Genomic DNA, 23,357 nt, shown 5'->3' with positions numbered 1-23,357 from the left:
ATTCCAACATCAAACTATCACTTTCTCAAAATCCAAACTAAATTCTGGTTTTCGTGGAAATTCAAACTCTTCAGCATTCCAACATTCAAACTACTCTTACATTCAGACTACATTCTGTCAACTTTTCAGTTCAACTTCAGCATTGGAGCATTCACACGTAATTCCTTTAGGAATTGCTTCATCTAGTTATAATAATAGTTATTATTAATATTATTAATGTCATTATTATAACTAAATGTAGCTTACCACATTGAATGTGATGACTGCATGAAAGATGCCTTCTGAATTCTCTCTCTAACACAATTTGAATGTCTAGAAACACAAAACTAATCTAATCCATTATTATTATTATTATTATTATAAATTATGTAAATAAGTTATCTTTTGGAGGAGTAGTCAGTAATCTGATTACTTCTTCCCAGTTTAACTGTGGTGACACTATCTAAATGAAACCAATACAGATGTCATTTTTTTTGGCCAACATGTTGACTGTTTTCAATTTGCTTTTTATTTTTTTATTTTTTTTTTACACAGACATGTCTCTAAAGAGGAATGTGAAAATGACAGTAATTATTGTCCACCACAAGGGGGAGCTCATCACTAGTACTACTGCGTGGAGGCTGGCATGTGGTACATTATTTCCTGTGTGTGTATGACTTATTCAGAGGGACAACAGCACACTTTTATGGATTGCAGGAATGACTTTTAAGATATTTTTGTATGAATAAGGTGGATTGGATGTTAGCCTGGGAAGACATTCCCCTGGAGGTCTTCTTCATGTGTCAGCTGGAAGTACTCTGACTGCTGTGAGGGGAAACTGATGAGATTGTACACATGAGAACACACACTGGTGAAAAATGACATTCCTGTCCAATCTGCAACAGAAGCATTTGTTGACGATCAAAGCTTGTAGCACACATGAGAAGACACCCAGGAGAGAAAGTGTTGAGTTGCAGTGTGTGTGGTGAAAGATTGTCTTCTAAGTACCAGTGTAAGAAACACAAGTGTGCTGGTGAGAACAGCAGCAGCAAATGAAACTGCAGGATTTGAAATAAACTGTCCAGACTTTCATTTTGACTTTCTAACAACATCAGCACATATAACATGTGTGACATTGTTGTTTGTCTAACAATCTGTTCAATATGATCTTTACATTTATAGATTACATAGTTTGAAATATAAAATTATTACTTATTTGTACTTCTAATTGTTAATAATCCCATAGATTATCACCTTTATATGATATACATATGTACTGGTTCACATCTGAAACATCTTCTGGACCACTTCAGGAAGCATTTTATTATTTACTTTATACATCATTTGAACAGTTGTCTTTTATTAATTTTCAAAATGTGTGACTTCATGATTTTTTGTTGGGTTTCTATAATCCATTTGATTAATTATCTCCATTACTCTCTTTTGTAGTATGATGATTGTGTTGTGATTATTTTATATGTATGTCCCCAGACCTTTATGCAATATAACAGTGGGAGAAAATGGCTGAATTGTTTGTGGAAGGATGTTTATTTTTTTTTATTTTTTTTATTTTTTTTTTTTACGAACTTACATTCGTGGATAAAACTAAAAATTCCAATATTGGGTTTTGTGTTTAATGTGTTTTCTTTTTAAACATCCCCAAAACAATATCAATATCAATCAAAGTTCGGAGTGTCAGGCAAAAGCCAATATTGTACATCATCCTACAGATATTTACTTTGCATTTTGTTGGAGCCAAATTTCCTTATTTGTTTATTTTGTTTTTATTTTGTTTTCTCCATTTGATTGCTGGCTCTGTTGATGCTGAATTTCCTTTTTGGCAGATTGCTCCGCCCACTTCCTCTTGAGTACCAGGAAATGTTGACAGGGATGGGACCGTTGCTATGGTGCAGTTGCCATGGTAACGTGATTTAATTGGGTTCAGGTAGGAGTATTCGGGGGGGTTGCATGGAGGACACAAACAGTTTAGGACGGTGCCGTGCGTGGTCAGGTCTCGCTGCTGTGACAATGTTCCATTCAAGCCAAGGTCAGCATACTTTATGTTCTATAGTCTACATTTGATTTCAGTTTGATAGCTTAAAATAAACGGATTGTCATATCCAAAGATATTTCCACAGTACTGGACATTGAATTGAGCCACTCACGACTTCATCTGGGACACAAAGGACAAGACAAAACGTGAAAGACAGCTTTAAGGACTTCAACACAAAATGTGTGCATCCTTTCTAACGGCCACTGGGGGGCAGTAGAGGTAACTATTCCAGCAAGGTTTTCCAAAGTGTTTTACAAGGTCTGACTCCAATTGCCTACCTGGTCTGTGTGACTACACTCTGGCAACCCATGTTGTCTGATATAGTCCTCAAACATACATTTTGCTACTGTAAAGACACGCTGGAAAAGGTTGACATAGCGTGTAAAGTAGTCTTTAAACCACAAGTACACACCTGTTGTCCTGAGATGTAACAGGTAACTCAGTAATATTCATAGTAGCAGATCTTATCATGTTGAAATGTACCATCTTTATCTTTCATGATGGTCACTTACCATGACTTGATTAACGTGGACCCCAACTTAAACAAGTCGAAAAACTTATTTGGGTGTTAACATTTAGTGGTCAATTATACGGAATATGTACTGTACTGTGCTATCAACTAATACAAGTAATCAATCACTGCAGTTAAGTGGCTTGAAACAAGCGTCCAGTCAATGTTTGGCTTTACCGTGTCGGATTTCACATTTCACTTTCCTTTTCTTGGATGCTTTGCCACCAGAAGATTCAGCCTCACACTTTTCCCCTGCTCCCACTTTTAGTAGTTTGGCCACAGCGATTCATTCACATGAATTGTTTCAGCTTTAGTTTTTACTTCCTGAACCAACCCTGGCTTGGAATTTATCCCTGGCTTGGACTCTAACCTATGCAAGGCAGAACTGCCAAATGTGACTATCATAAACAGAAATAAAAGTATAAAATCGGTGAAGTCCGCACAAAGCGAACAAGAGCCAAGGTGAAAGATGTTCTTCTGCTTGGAGACGGCACATATCTAACATTAACATACACACCTTGATGAGTTACCCACTAGATGTCTAAAGTCTGTGCTGAGCAGTTTGTCAGCACAATTCCTTCATCTCGTTAAGGTCTCACTTCAGACTGGAACATTTGCAAAGTCCTTAAAGGGGCTGTTTGCAACATTTACACAGATGTCTAGAGGGCGCTAACTTTCCAATTGATTTCACACAGCATATCCCTCCTTCTTTCAGCTTCTAGGACGTAATGATGTAACTACATACCTGCGTAACACATGCATTAGTTGTTAGCTAATAATAGTCATTTGGATGTAATGATGTAACTACATACCTGCGTAACACATGCATTAGTTGTTAGCTAATAATAGTCATTTGGATGTAATGATGTAACTACATACCTGCGTAACACATGCATTAGTTGTTAGCTAATAATAGTCATTTGGATGTAATGATGTAACTACATACCTGCGTAACACATGCATTAGTTGTTAGCTAATAATAGTCATTTGGATGTAATGATGTAACTACATACCTGCGTAACACATGCATTAGTTGTTAGCTAATAATAGTCATTTGGATGTAATGATGTAACTACATACCTGCGTAACACATGCATTAGTTGTTAGCTAATAATAGTCATTTGGATGTAATGATGTAACTACATACCTGCGTAACACATGCATTAGATGTTAGCTAATAATAGTCATTTGGATGTAATGATGTAACTACATACCTGCGTAACACATGCATTAGTTGTTAGCTAATAATAGTCATTTGGATGTAATGATGTAACTACATACCTGCGTAACACACGCATTAGTTGTTAGCTAATAATAGTCATTTGGATGTAATGATGTAACTACATACCTGCGTAACACATGCATTAGTTGTTAGCTAATAATAGTCATTTGGATGTAATGATGTAACTACATACCTGCGTAACACATGCATTAGTTGTTAGCTTATAATAGTCATTTGGATGTAATGATGTAACTACATACCTGCGTAACACATGCATTAGTTGTTAGCTAATAATAGTCATTTGGATGTAATGATGTAACTACATACCTGCGTAACACATGCATTACATGTGGCTGTTGTTAGCTAATAATAGTCATTTGGATGTAATGATGTAACTACATACCTGCGTAACACATGCATTAGATGTGGCTGTTGTTAGCTAATAATAGTCATTTGGATGTAATGATGTAACTACATACCTGCGTAACACATGCATTACATGTGGCTGTTGTTAGCTAATAATAGTCATTTGGATGTAATGATGTAACTACATACCTGCGTAACACATGCATTAGTTGTTAGCTAATAATAGTCATTTGGATGTAATGATGTAACTACATACCTGCGTAACACATGCATTAGTTGTTAGCTAATAATAGTCATTTGGATGTAATGATGTAACTACATACCTGCGTAACACATGCATTAGTTGTTAGCTAATAATAGTCATTTGGATGTAATGATGTAACTACATACCTGCGTAACACATGCATTAGTTGTTAGCTTATAATAGTCATTTGGATGTAATGATGTAACTACATACCTGCGTAACACATGCATTAGTTGTTAGCTAATAATAGTCATTTGGATGTAATGATGTAACTACATACCTGCGTAACACATGCATTAGTTGTTAGCTAATAATAGTCATTTGGATGTAATGATGTAACTACATACCTGCGTAACACATGCATTAGTTGTTAGCTAATAATAGTCATTTGGATGTAATGATGTAACTACATACCTGCGTAACACATGCATTAGTTGTTAGCTAATAATAGTCATTTGGATGTAATGATGTAACTACATACCTGCGTAACACATGCATTAGTTGTTAGCTAATAATAGTCATTTGGATGTAATGATGTAACTACATACCTGCGTAACACATGCATTACATGTGGCTGTTGTTAGCTAATAATAGTCATTTGGATGTAATGATGTAACTACATACCTGCGTAACACATGCATTAGATGTTAGCTAATAATAGTCATTTGGATGTAATGATGTAACTACATACCTGCGTAACACATGCATTACATGTGGCTGTTGTTAGCTAATAATAGTCATTTGGATGTAATGATGTAACTACATACCTGCGTAACACATGCATTAGATGTGGCTGTTGTTAGCTAATAATAGTCATTTGGATGTAATGATGTAACTACATACCTGCGTAACACATGCATTAGATGTGGCTGTTGTTAGCTAATAATAGTCATTTGGATGTAATGATGTAACTACATACCTGCGTAACACATGCATTAGATGTGGCTGTTGTTAGCTAATAATAGTCATTTGGATGTAATGATGTAACTACATACCTGCGTAACACATGCATTACATGTGGCTGTTGTTAGCTAATAATAGTCATTTGGATGTAATGATGTAACTACATACCTGCGTAACACATGAATTACATGTGGCTGTTGTTAGCTAATAATAGTCATTTGGATGTAATGATGTAACTACATGCCTGCGTAACACATGCATTACATGTGGCTGTTGTTAGCTAATAATAGTCATTTGGATGTAATGATGTAACTACATACCTGCGTAACACATGCATTAGTTGTTAGCTAATAATAGTCATTTGGATGTAATGATGTAACTACATACCTGCGTAACACATGCATTAGATGTGGCTGTTGTTAGCTAATAATAGTCATTTGGATGTAATGATGTAACTACATACCTGCGTAACACATGCAATAGTTGTTAGCTAATAATAGTCATTTGGATGTAATGATGTAACTACATACCTGCGTAACACATGCATTACATGTGGCTGTTGTTAGCTAATAATAGTCATTTGGATGTAATGATGTAACTACATACCTGCGTAACACATGCATTACATGTGGCTGTTGTTAGCTAATAATAGTCATTTGGATGTAATGATGTAACTACATACCTGCGTAACACATGCATTAGATGTGGCTGTTGTTAGCTAATAATAGTCATCTGGATGTAATGATGTAACTACATACCTGCGTAACACATGCATTACATGTGGCTGTTGTTAGCTAATAATAGTCATTTGGATGTAATGATGTAACTACATACCTGCGTAACACATGCATTAGATGTGGCTGTTGTTAGCTAATAATAGTCATCTGGATGTAATGATGTAACTACATACCTGCGTAACACATGCATTACATGTGGCTGTTGTTAGCTAATAATAGTCATTTGGATGTAATGATGTAACTACATACCTGCGTAACACATGCATTTGATGTTAGCTAATAATAGTCATTTGGATGTAATGATGTAACTACATACCTGCGTAACACATGCATTAGTTGTTAGCTAATAATAGTCATTTGGATGTAATGATGTAACTACATACCTGCCTAACACATGCATTAGTTGTTAGCTAATAATAGTCATTTGGATGTAATGATGTAACTACATACCTGCGTAACACATGCATTAGTTGTTAGCTAATAATAGTCATTTGGATGTAAGGATGTAACTACATACCTGCGTAACACATGCATTAGTTGTTAGCTAATAATAGTCATTTGGATGCAATGATGTAACTACATACCTGCGTAACACATGCATTAGTTGTTAGCTAATAATAGTCATTTGGATGTAATGATGTAACTACATACCTGCGTAACACATGCATTACATGTGGCTGTTGTTAGCTAATAATAGTCATTTGGATGTAATGATGTAACTACCTACCTGCGTAACACATGCATTAGATGTGGCTGTTGTTAGCTAATAATAGTCATTTGGATGTAATGATGTAACTACATACCTGCGTAACACATGCATTACATGTGGCTGTTGTTAGCTAATAATAGTCATTTGGATGTAATGATGTAACTACATACCTGCGTAACACATGCATTAGATGTTAGCTAATAATAGTCATTTGGATGTAATGATGTAACTACATACCTGCGTAACACATGCATTAGATGTTAGCTAATAATAGTCATTTGGATGTAATGATGTAACTACATACCTGCGTAACACATGCATTAGATGTGGCTGTTGTTAGCTAATAATAGTCATTTGGATGTAATGATGTAACTACATACCTGCGTAACACATGCATTAGATGTGGCTGTTGTTAGCTAATAATAGTCATTTGGATGTAATGATGTAACTACATACCTGCGTAACACATGCATTAGATGTGGCTGTTGTTAGCTAATAATAGTCATTTGGATGTAATGATGTAACTACATACCTGCGTAACACATGAATTACATGTGGCTGTTGTTAGCTAATAATAGTCATTTGGATGTAATGATGTAACTACATGCCTGCGTAACACATGCATTAGATGTGGCTGTTGTTAGCTAATAATAGTCATTTGGATGTAATGATGTAACTACATACCTGCGTAACACATGCAATGGTTGTTAGCTAATAATAGTCATTTGGATGTAATGATGTAACTACATACCTGCGTAACACATGCATTACATGTGGCTGTTGTTAGCTAATAATAGTCATTTGGATGTAATGATGTAACTACATACCTGCGTAACACATGCATTACATGTGGCTGTTGTTAGCAAATAATAGTCATTTGGATGTAATGATGTAACTACATACCTGCGTAACACATGCATTAGATGTGGCTGTTGTTAGCTAATAATAGTCATTTGGATGTAATGATGTAACTACATACCTGCGTAACACATGCATTAGATGTGGCTGTTGTTAGCTAATAATAGTCATTTGGATGTAATGATGTAACTACATACCTGCGTAACACATGCATTACATGTGGCTGTTGTTAGCTAATAATAGTCATTTGGATGTAATGATGTAACTACATACCTGCGTAACACATGCATTACATGTGGCTGTTGTTAGCTAATAATAGTCATTTGGATGTAATGATGTAACTACATACCTGCGTAACACATGCATTAGATGTGGCTGTTGTTAGCTAATAATAGTCATCTGGATGTATTGATGTAACTACATACCTGCGTAACACATGCATTTGATGTTAGCTAATAATAGTCATTTGGATGTAATGATGTAACTACATACCTGCGTAACACATGCATTAGTTGTTAGCTAATAATAGTCATTTGGATGTAATGATGTAACTACATACCTGCCTAACACATGCATTAGTTGTTAGCTAATAATAGTCATTTGGATGTAATGATGTAACTACATACCTGCGTAACACATGCATTAGTTGTTAGCTAATAATAGTCATTTGGATGTAAGGATGTAACTACATACCTGCGTAACACATGCATTAGTTGTTAGCTAATAATAGTCATTTGGATGTAATGATGTAACTACATACCTGCATAACACATGCATTAGTTGTTAGCTAATAATAGTCATTTGGATGCAATGATGTAACTACATACATGCGTAACACATGCATTAGTTGTTAGCTAATAATAGTCATTTGGATGTAATGATGTAACTACATACCTGCGTAACACATGCATTAGTTGTTAGCTAATAATAGTCATTTGGATGTAATGATGTAACTACATACCTGCGTAACACATGCATTACATGTGGCTGTTGTTAGCTAATAATAGTCATTTGGATGTAATGATGTAACTACATACCTGCGTAACACATGCATTAGATGTGGCTGTTGTTAGCTAATAATAGTCATTTGGATGTAATGATGTAACTACATACCTGCGTAACACATGCATTACATGTGGCTGTTGTTAGCTAATAATAGTCATTTGGATGTAATGATGTAACTACATACCTGCGTAACACATGCATTACATGTGGCTGTTGTTAGCTAATAATAGTCATTTGGATGTAATGATGTAACTACATACCTGCGTAACACATGCATTAGATGTGGCTGTTGTTAGCTAATAATAGTCATTTGGATGTAATGATGTAACTACATACCTGTGTAACACATGCATTAGTTGTTAGCTAATAATAGTCATTTGGATGTAATGATGTAACTACATACCTGCGTAACACAAGCATTACATGTGGCTGTTGTTAGCTAATAATAGTCATTTGGATGTAATGATGTAACTACATACCTGCGTAACACATGCATTAGATGTGGCTGTTGTTAGCTAATAATAGTCATTTGGATGTAATGATGTAACTACATACCTGCGTAACACATGCATTACATGTGGCTGTTGTTAGCTAATAATAGTCATTTGGATGTAATGATGTAACTACATACCTGCGTAACACATGCATTAGATGTGGCTGTTGTTAGCTAATAATAGTCATTTGGATGTAATGATGTAACTACATACCTGCGTAACACATGCATTACATGTGGCTGTTGTTAGCTAATAATAGTCATTTGGATGTAATGATGTAACTACATACCTGCGTAACACATGCATTACATGTGGCTGTTGTTAGCTAATAATAGTCATTTGGATGTAATGATGTAACTACATACCTGCGTAACACATGCATTAGATGTGGCTGTTGTTAGCTAATAATAGTCATCTGGATGTAATGATGTAACTACATACCTGCGTAACACATGCATTTGATGTTAGCTAATAATAGTCATTTGGATGTAATGATGTAACTACATACCTGCGTAACACATGCATTAGTTGTTAGCTAATAATAGTCATTTGGATGTAATGATGTAACTACATACCTGCCTAACACATGCATTAGTTGTTAGCTAATAATAGTCATTTGGATGTAATGATGTAACTACATACCTGCGTAACACATGCATTAGTTGTTAGCTAATAATAGTCATTTGGATGTAAGGATGTAACTACATACCTGCGTAACACATGCATTAGTTGTTAGCTAATAATAGTCATTTGGATGTAATGATGTAACTACATACCTGCATAACACATGCATTAGTTGTTAGCTAATAATAGTCATTTGGATGCAATGATGTAACTACATACCTGCGTAACACATGCATTAGTTGTTAGCTAATAATAGTCATTTGGATGCAATGATGTAACTACATACCTGCGTAACACATGCATTAGTTGTTAGCTAATAATAGTCATTTGGATGTAATGATGTAACTACATACCTGCGTAACACATGCATTAGTTGTTAGCTAATAATAGTCATTTGGATGTAATGATGTAACTACATACCTGCGTAACACATGCATTACATGTGGCTGTTGTTAGCTAATAATAGTCATTTGGATGTAATGATGTAACTACATACCTGCGTAACACATGCATTACATGTGGCTGTTGTTAGCTAATAATAGTCATTTGGATGTAATGATGTAACTACATACCTGCGTAACACATGCATTAGATGTTAGCTAATAATAGTCATTTGGATGTAATGATGTAACTACATACCTGCGTAACACATGCATTAGATGTTAGCTAATAATAGTCATTTGGATGTAATGATGTAACTACATACCTGCGTAACACATGCATTAGATGTGGCTGTTGTTAGCTAATAATAGTCATTTGGATGTAATGATGTAACTACATACCTGCGTAACACATGCATTAGATGTGGCTGTTGTTAGCTAATAATAGTCATTTGGATGTAATGATGTAACTACATACCTGCGTAACACATGCAATGGTTGTTAGCTAATAATAGTCATTTGGATGTAATGATGTAACTACATACCTGCGTAACACATGCATTACATGTGGCTGTTGTTAGCTAATAATAGTCATTTGGATGTAATGATGTAACTACATACCTGCGTAACACATGCATTACATGTGGCTGTTGTTAGCAAATAATAGTCATTTGGATGTAATGATGTAACTACATACCTGCGTAACACATGCATTAGATGTGGCTGTTGTTAGCTAATAATAGTCATTTGGATGTAATGATGTAACTACATACCTGCGTAACACATGCAATGGTTGTTAGCTAATAATAGTCATTTGGATGTAATGATGTAACTACATACCTGCGTAACACATGCATTACATGTGGCTGTTGTTAGCTAATAATAGTCATTTGGATGTAATGATGTAACTACATACCTGCGTAACACATGCATTACATGTGGCTGTTGTTAGCAAATAATAGTCATTTGGATGTAATGATGTAACTACATGCCTGCGTAACACATGCATTAGATGTGGCTGTTGTTAGCTAATAATAGTCATTTGGATGTAATGATGTAACTACATACCTGCGTAACACATGCAATGGTTGTTAGCTAATAATAGTCATTTGGATGTAATGATGTAACTACATACCTGCGTAACACATGCATTACATGTGGCTGTTGTTAGCTAATAATAGTCATTTGGATGTAATGATGTAACTACATACCTGCGTAACACATGCATTACATGTGGCTGTTGTTAGCAAATAATAGTCATTTGGATGTAATGATGTAACTACATACCTGCGTAACACATGCATTAGATGTGGCTGTTGTTAGCTAATAATAGTCATTTGGATGTAATGATGTAACTACATACCTGCGTAACACATGCATTAGATGTGGCTGTTGTTAGCTAATAATAGTCATTTGGATGTAATGATGTAACTACATACCTGCGTAACACATGCATTACATGTGGCTGTTGTTAGCTAATAATAGTCATTTGGATGTAATGATGTAACTACATACCTGCGTAACACATGCATTACATGTGGCTGTTGTTAGCTAATAATAGTCATTTGGATGTAATGATGTAACTACATACCTGCGTAACACATGCATTAGATGTGGCTGTTGTTAGCTAATAATAGTCATCTGGATGTAATGATGTAACTACATACCTGCGTAACACATGCATTTGATGTTAGCTAATAATAGTCATTTGGATGTAATGATGTAACTACATACCTGCGTAACACATGCATTAGTTGTTAGCTAATAATAGTCATTTGGATGTAATGATGTAACTACATACCTGCCTAACACATGCATTAGTTGTTAGCTAATAATAGTCATTTGGATGTAATGATGTAACTACATACCTGCGTAACACATGCATTAGTTGTTAGCTAATAATAGTCATTTGGATGTAAGGATGTAACTACATACCTGCGTAACACATGCATTAGTTGTTAGCTAATAATAGTCATTTGGATGTAATGATGTAACTACATACCTGCATAACACATGCATTAGTTGTTAGCTAATAATAGTCATTTGGATGCAATGATGTAACTACATACCTGCGTAACACATGCATTAGTTGTTAGCTAATAATAGTCATTTGGATGTAATGATGTAACTACATACCTGCGTAACACATGCATTAGTTGTTAGCTAATAATAGTCATTTGGATGTAATGATGTAACTACATACCTGCGTAACACATGCATTACATGTGGCTGTTGTTAGCTAATAATAGTCATTTGGATGTAATGATGTAACTACATACCTGCGTAACACATGCATTAGATGTGGCTGTTGTTAGCTAATAATAGTCATTTGGATGTAATGATGTAACTACATACCTGCGTAACACATGCATTAGATGTGGCTGTTGTTAGCTAATAATAGTCATTTGGATGTAATGATGTAACTACATACCTGCGTAACACATGCATTACATGTGGCTGTTGTTAGCTAATAATAGTCATTTGGATGTAATGATGTAACTACATACCTGCGTAACACATGCATTACATGTGGCTGTTGTTAGCTAATAATAGTCATTTGGATGTAATGATGTAACTACATACCTGCGTAACACATGCATTAGATGTGGCTGTTGTTAGCTAATAATAGTCATTTGGATGTAATGATGTAACTACATACCTGTGTAACACATGCATTAGTTGTTAGCTAATAATAGTCATTTGGATGTAATGATGTAACTACATACCTGCGTAACACATGCATTACATGTGGCTGTTGTTAGCTAATAATAGTCATTTGGATGTAATGATGTAACTACATACCTGCGTAACACATGCATTAGATGTGGCTGTTGTTAGCTAATAATAGTCATTTGGATGTAATGATGTAACTACATACCTGCGTAACACATGCATTACATGTGGCTGTTGTTAGCTAATAATAGTCATTTGGATGTAATGATGTAACTACATACCTGCGTAACACATGCATTAGATGTGGCTGTTGTTAGCTAATAATAGTCATTTGGATGTAATGATGTAACTACATACCTGCGTAACACATGCATTACATGTGGCTGTTGTTAGCTAATAATAGTCATTTGGATGTAATGATGTAACTACATACCTGCGTAACACATGCATTACATGTGGCTGTTGTTAGCTAATAATAGTCATTTGGATGTAATGATGTAACTACATACCTGCGTAACACATGCATTAGATGTGGCTGTTGTTAGCTAATAATAGTCATCTGGATGTAATGATGTAACTACATACCTGCGTAACACATGCATTTGATGTTAGCTAATAATAGTCATTTGGATGTAATGATGTAACTACATACCTGCGTAACACATGCATTAGTTGTTAGCTAATAATAGTCATTTGGATGTAATGATGTAACTACATACCTGCCTAACACATGCATTAGTTGTTAGCTAATAATAGTCATTTGGATGTAATGATGTAACTACATACCTGCGTAACACATGCATTAGTTGTTAGCTAATAATAGTCATTTGGATGTAAGGATGTAACTACATACCTGCGTAACACATGCATTAGTTGTTAGCTAATAATAGTCATTTGGATGTAATGATGTAACTACATACCTGCCTAACACATGCATTAGTTGTTAGCTAATAATAGTCATTTGGATGTAATGATGTAACTACATACCTGCGTAACACATGCATTAGTTGTTAGCTAATAATAGTCATTTGGATGTAATGATGTAACTACATACCTGCGTAACACATGCATTAGTTGTTAGCTAATAATAGTCATTTGGATGTAATGATGTAACTACATACCTGCGTAACACATGCATTAGTTGTTAGCTAATAATAGTCATTTGGATGCAATGATGTAACTACATACCTGCGTAACACATGCATTAGTTGTTAGCTAATAATAGTCATTTGGATGTAATGATGTAACTACATACCTGCGTAACACATGCATTAGTTGTTAGCTAATAATAGTCATTTGGATGTAATGATGTAACTACATACCTGCGTAACACATGCATTACATGTGGCTGTTGTTAGCTAATAATAGTCATTTGGATGTAATGATGTAACTACATACCTGTGTAACACATGCATTAGTTGTTAGCTAATAATAGTCATTTGGATGTAATGATGTAACTACATACCTGCGTAACACATGCATTACATGTGGCTGTTGTTAGCTAATAATAGTCATTTGGATGTAATGATGTAACTACATACCTGCGTAACACATGCATTAGTTGTTAGCTAATAATAGTCATTTGGATGTAATGATGTAACTACATACCTGCGTAACACATGCATTAGTTGTTAGCTAATAATAGTCATTTGGATGTAATGATGTAACTACATACCTGCGTAACACATGCATTACATGTGGCTGTTGTTAGCTAATAATAGTCATTTGGATGTAATGATGTAACTACATACCTGCGTAACACATGCATTAGATGTGGCTGTTGTTAGCTAATAATAGTCATTTGGATGTAATGATGTAACTACATACCTGCGTAACACATGCATTAGATGTGGCTGTTGTTAGCTAATAATAGTCATTTGGATGTAATGATGTAACTACATACCTGTGTAACACATGCATTAGTTGTTAGCTAATAATAGTCATTTGGATGTAATGATGTAACTACATACCTGCGTAACACAAGCATTACATGTGGCTGTTGTTAGCTAATAATAGTCATTTGGATGTAATGATGTAACTACATACCTGCGTAACACATGCATTAGATGTGGCTGTTGTTAGCTAATAATAGTCATTTGGATGTAATGATGTAACTACATACCTGTGTAACACATGCATTAGTTGTTAGCTAATAATAGTCATTTGGATGTAATGATGTAACTACATACCTGCGTAACACAAGCATTACATGTGGCTGTTGTTAGCTAATAATAGTCATTTGGATGTAATGATGTAACTACATACCTGCGTAACACATGCATTAGATGTGGCTGTTGTTAGCTAATAATAGTCATTTGGATGTAATGATGTAACTACATACCTGCGTAACACATGCATTACATGTGGCTGTTGTTAGCTAATAATAGTCATTTGGATGTAATGATGTAACTACATACCTGCGTAACACATGCATTAGATGTGGCTGTTGTTAGCTAATAATAGTCATCTGGATGTAATGATGTAACTACATACCTGCGTAACACATGCATTTGATGTTAGCTAATAATAGTCATTTGGATGTAATGATGTAACTACATACCTGCGTAACACATGCATTAGTTGTTAGCTAATAATAGTCATTTGGATGTAATGATGTAACTACATACCTGCCTAACACATGCATTAGTTGTTAGCTAATAATAGTCATTTGGATGTAATGATGTAACTACATACCTGCGTAACACATGCATTAGTTGTTAGCTAATAATAGTCATTTGGATGTAAGGATGTAACTACATACCTGCGTAACACATGCATTAGTTGTTAGCTAATAATAGTCATTTGGATGTAATGATGTAACTACATACCTGCATAACACATGCATTAGTTGTTAGCTAATAATAGTCATTTGGATGCAATGATGTAACTACATACCTGCGTAACACATGCATTAGTTGTTAGCTAATAATAGTCATTTGGATGTAATGATGTAACTACATACCTGCGTAACACATGCATTACATGTGGCTGTTGTTAGCTAATAATAGTCATTTGGATGTAATGATGTAACTACATACCTGCGTAACACATGCATTACATGTGGCTGTTGTTAGCTAATAATAGTCATTTGGATGTAATGATGTAACTACATACCTGCGTAACACATGCATTAGATGTTAGCTAATAATAGTCATTTGGATGTAATGATGTAACTACATACCTGCGTAACACATGCATTAGATGTTAGCTAATAATAGTCATTTGGATGTAATGATGTAACTACATACCTGCGTAACACATGCATTAGATGTGGCTGTTGTTAGCTAATAATAGTCATTTGGATGTAATGATGTAACTACATACCTGCGTAACACATGCATTAGATGTGGCTGTTGTTAGCTAATAATAGTCATTTGGATGTAATGATGTAACTACATACCTGCGTAACACATGCAATGGTTGTTAGCTAATAATAGTCATTTGGATGTAATGATGTAACTACATACCTGCGTAACACATGCATTACATGTGGCTGTTGTTAGCTAATAATAGTCATTTGGATGTAATGATGTAACTACATACCTGCGTAACACATGCATTACATGTGGCTGTTGTTAGCAAATAATAGTCATTTGGATGTAATGATGTAACTACATACCTGCGTAACACATGCATTAGATGTGGCTGTTGTTAGCTAATAATAGTCATTTGGATGTAATGATGTAACTACATACCTGCGTAACACATGCAATGGTTGTTAGCTAATAATAGTCATTTGGATGTAATGATGTAACTACATACCTGCGTAACACATGCATTACATGTGGCTGTTGTTAGCTAATAATAGTCATTTGGATGTAATGATGTAACTACATACCTGCGTAACACATGCATTACATGTGGCTGTTGTTAGCAAATAATAGTCATTTGGATGTAATGATGTAACTACATGCCTGCGTAACACATGCATTAGATGTGGCTGTTGTTAGCTAATAATAGTCATTTGGATGTAATGATGTAACTACATACCTGCGTAACACATGCAATGGTTGTTAGCTAATAATAGTCATTTGGATGTAATGATGTAACTACATACCTGCGTAACACATGCATTACATGTGGCTGTTGTTAGCTAATAATAGTCATTTGGATGTAATGATGTAACTACATACCTGCGTAACACATGCATTACATGTGGCTGTTGTTAGCAAATAATAGTCATTTGGATGTAATGATGTAACTACATACCTGCGTAACACATGCATTAGATGTGGCTGTTGTTAGCTAATAATAGTCATTTGGATGTAATGATGTAACTACATACCTGCGTAACACATGCATTAGATGTGGCTGTTGTTAGCTAATAATAGTCATTTGGATGTAATGATGTAACTACATACCTGCGTAACACATGCATTACATGTGGCTGTTGTTAGCTAATAATAGTCATTTGGATGTAATGATGTAACTACATACCTGCGTAACACATGCATTACATGTGGCTGTTGTTAGCTAATAATAGTCATTTGGATGTAATGATGTAACTACATACCTGCGTAACACATGCATTAGATGTGGCTGTTGTTAGCTAATAATAGTCATCTGGATGTAATGATGTAACTACATACCTGCGTAACACATGCATTTGATGTTAGCTAATAATAGTCATTTGGATGTAATGATGTAACTACATACCTGCGTAACACATGCATTAGTTGTTAGCTAATAATAGTCATTTGGATGTAATGATGTAACTACATACCTGCCTAACACATGCATTAGTTGTTAGCTAATAATAGTCATTTGGATGTAATGATGTAACTACATACCTGCGTAACACATGCATTAGTTGTTAGCTAATAATAGTCATTTGGATGTAAGGATGTAACTACATACCTGCGTAACACATGCATTAGTTGTTAGCTAATAATAGTCATTTGGATGTAATGATGTAACTACATACCTGCATAACACATGCATTAGTTGTTAGCTAATAATAGTCATTTGGATGCAATGATGTAACTACATACCTGCGTAACACATGCATTAGTTGTTAGCTAATAATAGTCATTTGGATGTAATGATGTAACTACATACCTGCGTAACACATGCATTAGTTGTTAGCTAATAATAGTCATTTGGATGTAATGATGTAACTACATACCTGCGTAACACATGCATTACATGTGGCTGTTGTTAGCTAATAATAGTCATTTGGATGTAATGATGTAACTACATACCTGCGTAACACATGCATTAGATGTGGCTGTTGTTAGCTAATAATAGTCATTTGGATGTAATGATGTAACTACATACCTGCGTAACACATGCATTAGATGTGGCTGTTGTTAGCTAATAATAGTCATTTGGATGTAATGATGTAACTACATACCTGCGTAACACATGCATTACATGTGGCTGTTGTTAGCTAATAATAGTCATTTGGATGTAATGATGTAACTACATACCTGCGTAACACATGCATTACATGTGGCTGTTGTTAGCTAATAATAGTCATTTGGATGTAATGATGTAACTACATACCTGCGTAACACATGCATTAGATGTGGCTGTTGTTAGCTAATAATAGTCATTTGGATGTAATGATGTAACTACATACCTGTGTAACACATGCATTAGTTGTTAGCTAATAATAGTCATTTGGATGTAATGATGTAACTACATACCTGCGTAACACATGCATTACATGTGGCTGTTGTTAGCTAATAATAGTCATTTGGATGTAATGATGTAACTACATACCTGCGTAACACATGCATTAGATGTGGCTGTTGTTAGCTAATAATAGTCATTTGGATGTAATGATGTAACTACATACCTGCGTAACACATGCATTACATGTGGCTGTTGTTAGCTAATAATAGTCATTTGGATGTAATGATGTAACTACATACCTGCGTAACACATGCATTAGATGTGGCTGTTGTTAGCTAATAATAGTCATTTGGATGTAATGATGTAACTACATACCTGCGTAACACATGCATTACATGTGGCTGTTGTTAGCTAATAATAGTCATTTGGATGTAATGATGTAACTACATACCTGCGTAACACATGCATTACATGTGGCTGTTGTTAGCTAATAATAGTCATTTGGATGTAATGATGTAACTACATACCTGCGTAACACATGCATTAGATGTGGCTGTTGTTAGCTAATAATAGTCATCTGGATGTAATGATGTAACTACATACCTGCGTAACACATGCATTTGATGTTAGCTAATAATAGTCATTTGGATGTAATGATGTAACTACATACCTGCGTAACACATGCATTAGTTGTTAGCTAATAATAGTCATTTGGATGTAATGATGTAACTACATACCTGCCTAACACATGCATTAGTTGTTAGCTAATAATAGTCATTTGGATGTAATGATGTAACTACATACCTGCGTAACACATGCATTAGTTGTTAGCTAATAATAGTCATTTGGATGTAAGGATGTAACTACATACCTGCGTAACACATGCATTAGTTGTTAGCTAATAATAGTCATTTGGATGTAATGATGTAACTACATACCTGCGTAACACATGCATTAGTTGTTAGCTAATAATAGTCATTTGGATGTAATGATGTAACTACATACCTGCGTAACACATGCATTAGTTGTTAGCTAATAATAGTCATTTGGATGTAATGATGTAACTACATACCTGCGTAACACATGCATTAGTTGTTAGCTAATAATAGTCATTTGGATGCAATGATGTAACTACATACCTGCGTAACACATGCATTAGTTGTTAGCTAATAATAGTCATTTGGATGTAATGATGTAACTACATACCTGCGTAACACATGCATTAGTTGTTAGCTAATAATAGTCATTTGGATGTAATGATGTAACTACATACCTGCGTAACACATGCATTACATGTGGCTGTTGTTAGCTAATAATAGTCATTTGGATGTAATGATGTAACTACATACCTGTGTAACACATGCATTAGTTGTTAGCTAATAATAGTCATTTGGATGTAATGATGTAACTACATACCTGCGTAACACATGCATTACATGTGGCTGTTGTTAGCTAATAATAGTCATTTGGATGTAATGATGTAACTACATACCTGCGTAACACATGCATTAGTTGTTAGCTAATAATAGTCATTTGGATGTAATGATGTAACTACATACCTGCGTAACACATGCATTAGTTGTTAGCTAATAATAGTCATTTGGATGTAATGATGTAACTACATACCTGCGTAACACATGCATTACATGTGGCTGTTGTTAGCTAATAATAGTCATTTGGATGTAATGATGTAACTACATACCTGCGTAACACATGCATTAGATGTGGCTGTTGTTAGCTAATAATAGTCATTTGGATGTAATGATGTAACTACATACCTGCGTAACACATGCATTACATGTGGCTGTTGTTAGCTAATAATAGTCATTTGGATAGTTCAATTAAATGTAAATCCTATCTTAACAATAACATGATTGCAAATTGTTTGTTGCCTCTCTTGGACTGCTTTTGTACGTGTGCACGTGTTCTCTGCACGTACGTGTTGACCAGACAGGGTGAGTGACCGCCGTAAACACCAATCATTTTATACGCACTGGTTATTACACAACCTTGGTAATTGTAAAAGTAATAGTCTTTATGCCACAGTGCTGAACAACCATCTGCCCATATCAAACCTGACATTTTTGGGCAAAGTCCTGGGAAAAGGTGTCTCCCAAATCTGGTGATGTGCAATACCACTGATTTTTATTCAGAACCTATAACAAGTAATATCCAGGCTGGTATCGGCAATACGGGTCCGATGCTGATACTTTGCGCAAATATACTTAATGGAACTGGTAATATTTAAAAAGTAGTGTGTTTTGAGTGCTGCTGATCTTGGGGAATCATCTTCAAATGATATAAAGTCAGAGGGCGAAACAAATAGTAGTGTTATTCTGCTCTAAATGCATGATCCTGTCTATATTCAACTCTGTATGAAGTGTCTTCAAATAGTCTACATAAAAGGAAACATACACCTGCTGTTTTAGAATACTGACTGACACAATTTACTCACCGCAAATTCTGAAAGACTGAGCACAGCACAATGTGCCGCTGCGCTACGTACTTACCTCTGCGGGAGAAAAAGTAGTTCCCACCAATCACGTTTCATTTGGACAAGATCTCAGTGATTTAGTAACTTTACACTGTGTTCATGTTAATGATATACATGATCTCAAATAACTAAAATATCAATATTTTGACTTGAGAATCAATATTAGAGCATAAAGAGCTGGTATTGAAATTTCAGTATCGATCCGTACATCACTAGCAAAAGCTTGGTGACTTTCTCCTGTTCAACAATGTGTTTGATACTTTCCAATCAGTCTTTAGGTCCCACCACAGCACTGAAACAGTGATAAGGTGACAAATGATGTCTGCCTGTAAACAGATGCAGGACAAGTCTCAGTCTTGGTTCTGCTGGACCTGAGGGCTGCCTTTGACACAGTTGACCATTCCATCTTATTACAGAGGTTACAAAACTGGGTGGGAATATCCACTTCTTAGAATTGGTAACGGTGTTTCTGACCAAATGGCTATGACCTGTGGGGTTCCTCAGGGCTCTATTCTGGGACCCTATTGTTCAACTTGTACATGCTGCAACTTGCACACCTTGACACCATGAATATTCATGGAAGACATAACAAGTCCGCCATTGTTTATTCATTTTAATAAGTGGTATGACTGTGTGAGAACTTGTGTAACTAAGATAAATCTACATGTGTGACACGTTAGCCTGGTGAGAATGCTTCTTACCACCCAGCCACCAATGTATGTGACACGGACAGTTCTGAGGTGGCGTCCAGTTGGCATAGTCGTGCTGGACAAGAACTCTTGGCACCACCTTAAAGGCACCTGGAATGCTGTCCTCCGAGTCCTTCGTCATCGGGAGGATCTTAGTTGTGGCATTTCCAGTTTTGCTGGCTTCAATGCCACAGTGTACAGCCAGCTTGGCGTAGATTGAGTGGAATTGCTGTGTGTTGGCATTGTTGTTGCAGCCTCCTGTTTATAATAAGAGAAGAGTACATACATAAGATTGTGCATTAGCACCCTCATCTTACATTCTTATTGACATATACAAATATAGTTATTAATATTGTATTTCTTGAAATGCCTTATGCCTATATAAAAGATGAAACAATTAAAATGTACCTCTTCATTTCATATTTTCAGTTATCAACACACTGCACATGATTTATGAAGGTGAACAAATGTAACAAACAATCCTTGATGTGATTAAATGAGTGACTCATTAAAATACATCTTTGGTATCATTTTTTTTAAGTTTAAGTCCCAACGATGAATTGTAGATGAGACTAATATTTATAGCAGGAAATCAACTGCAAACAAAGTTATCCTTTTCCTCATTAGCGTCACGATCTCGGCAGCACCAATAAATCCAACTTTGTCTTTCAGGGATGAATGTTTAATTAGTGGAGCCCTCAGATGTAAAGACATTGGTGCATCTAATGCTTTCTTCTCTAAATCCTTGTGAGTGTCACATGAAGTGAGGTCGCAGCGAGCAGTAACGTCTTGCTGATCATAAATGCTTTAAATCTTTAAAAACTATATTTTTATTAAGAGTGTAAAAATCCACTCCATCCCATTTTAGATATATTTTTTTAATGATCGCTTTTATATTTGTCGCTAAAGCTTTCTGCACGGATTCAGGTGAATAAACAGAAGCCTAATGGGACTCTAGACTAGACCATAGTTTGAAACCCGGAAGTGTCCAGATGTGCCTCGAGGTCACGTGATTGCAACCCAGCTATACCACATTTTGGTCTCAAACTCTACACTCACTCTCACTTCTTTTATTTCTAGCCTCCAGCTGCTTGACCATCGTGTCAATTAAGCCACGAAGAAGAACAAACGGTATGACGTCATATGCAACCCAGCCCGTGCAAGCTACATTTTTCCAGCACAAAAGTCGCTTTCTTAAACTGAAACCCAATTTTCTACATTAAAATATTAATGACATTTTGGAAAATGGTAAAAATGATAAACAGCCTGAAATTATTATCTCTATTGGAGAAATAAAGTTCTTTTAAACAAGCCCAGTTTTTATTTAATGCATTTACTTATATATATTTTTATTTTAATCTCATTTGTATTGTGTCTTATTGTTCCAGGTCTGCTCGGTATGAGCATTGTATTTAATTTGATGTATTTTATATTCCTATGTAATTGTTGAACTTGCTATAAAATATTGAATGGTGTTGTGTTGAAAGTGCCTTGATGTGTGTGTGCATTGTATATGTATGTTCAATTATTACAAAAACACAAACAATTGAAAATAAAACAAAAGTGATAGGTCATTGTTTTTTGTCCTTTTAAAAGAGTGTTTTAAACGCTTAGACCCTACAATATCACTTGTTTTTGTGTATTTGTTTCTAATTTATTATGTGTGTATTATAATAAAGCTGCTTCAAAAAACATGACATCACCTCCGACACTTTTATTCTTGTAATGATGAGATGACTTTTATGGAGTTAATATTCATGTGTTAGCTGCAGTGGAGGAACTGCCTTGCTGTCAAATATTTCTATCCTCTTCCAGGAAGTGATTTCAAGTCACGTGATT

The 23,357-nt window shown here is 35.2% G+C and overlaps 1 protein-coding gene and 1 long non-coding RNA gene across 3 annotated transcripts in view; one reads left to right on the top strand and one right to left on the bottom strand.

Moving 5' to 3' along the window:
• The window catches only part of LOC133546517 (zinc finger protein 510-like), a 117,977-nt gene that overhangs the window by 46,733 nt on the left and 47,887 nt on the right, over positions 1-23,357 (bottom strand). The window lies entirely within an intron of this gene.
• Positions 1,829-23,205, top strand: LOC133546501 (uncharacterized). 2 transcript variants are annotated; one of them, XR_009805227.1, is made up of 3 exons: positions 1,829-2,026; positions 2,118-2,251; positions 22,599-23,205. It is a non-coding gene; the product is annotated as an uncharacterized LOC133546501 (long non-coding RNA). The 2 variants fall into 2 exon arrangements; XR_009805226.1 differs by having other exon boundaries at positions 2,106-2,251.

Source organism: Nerophis ophidion, unplaced genomic scaffold (genome assembly GCF_033978795.1).
Source record: "Nerophis ophidion isolate RoL-2023_Sa unplaced genomic scaffold, RoL_Noph_v1.0 HiC_scaffold_30, whole genome shotgun sequence".
Classification (NCBI taxonomy): Eukaryota; Metazoa; Chordata; class Actinopteri; order Syngnathiformes; family Syngnathidae; genus Nerophis; species Nerophis ophidion.
Note: the sequence above shows the minus strand (reverse complement) of the source record. Positions and strands in the feature narration are given on the sequence as shown.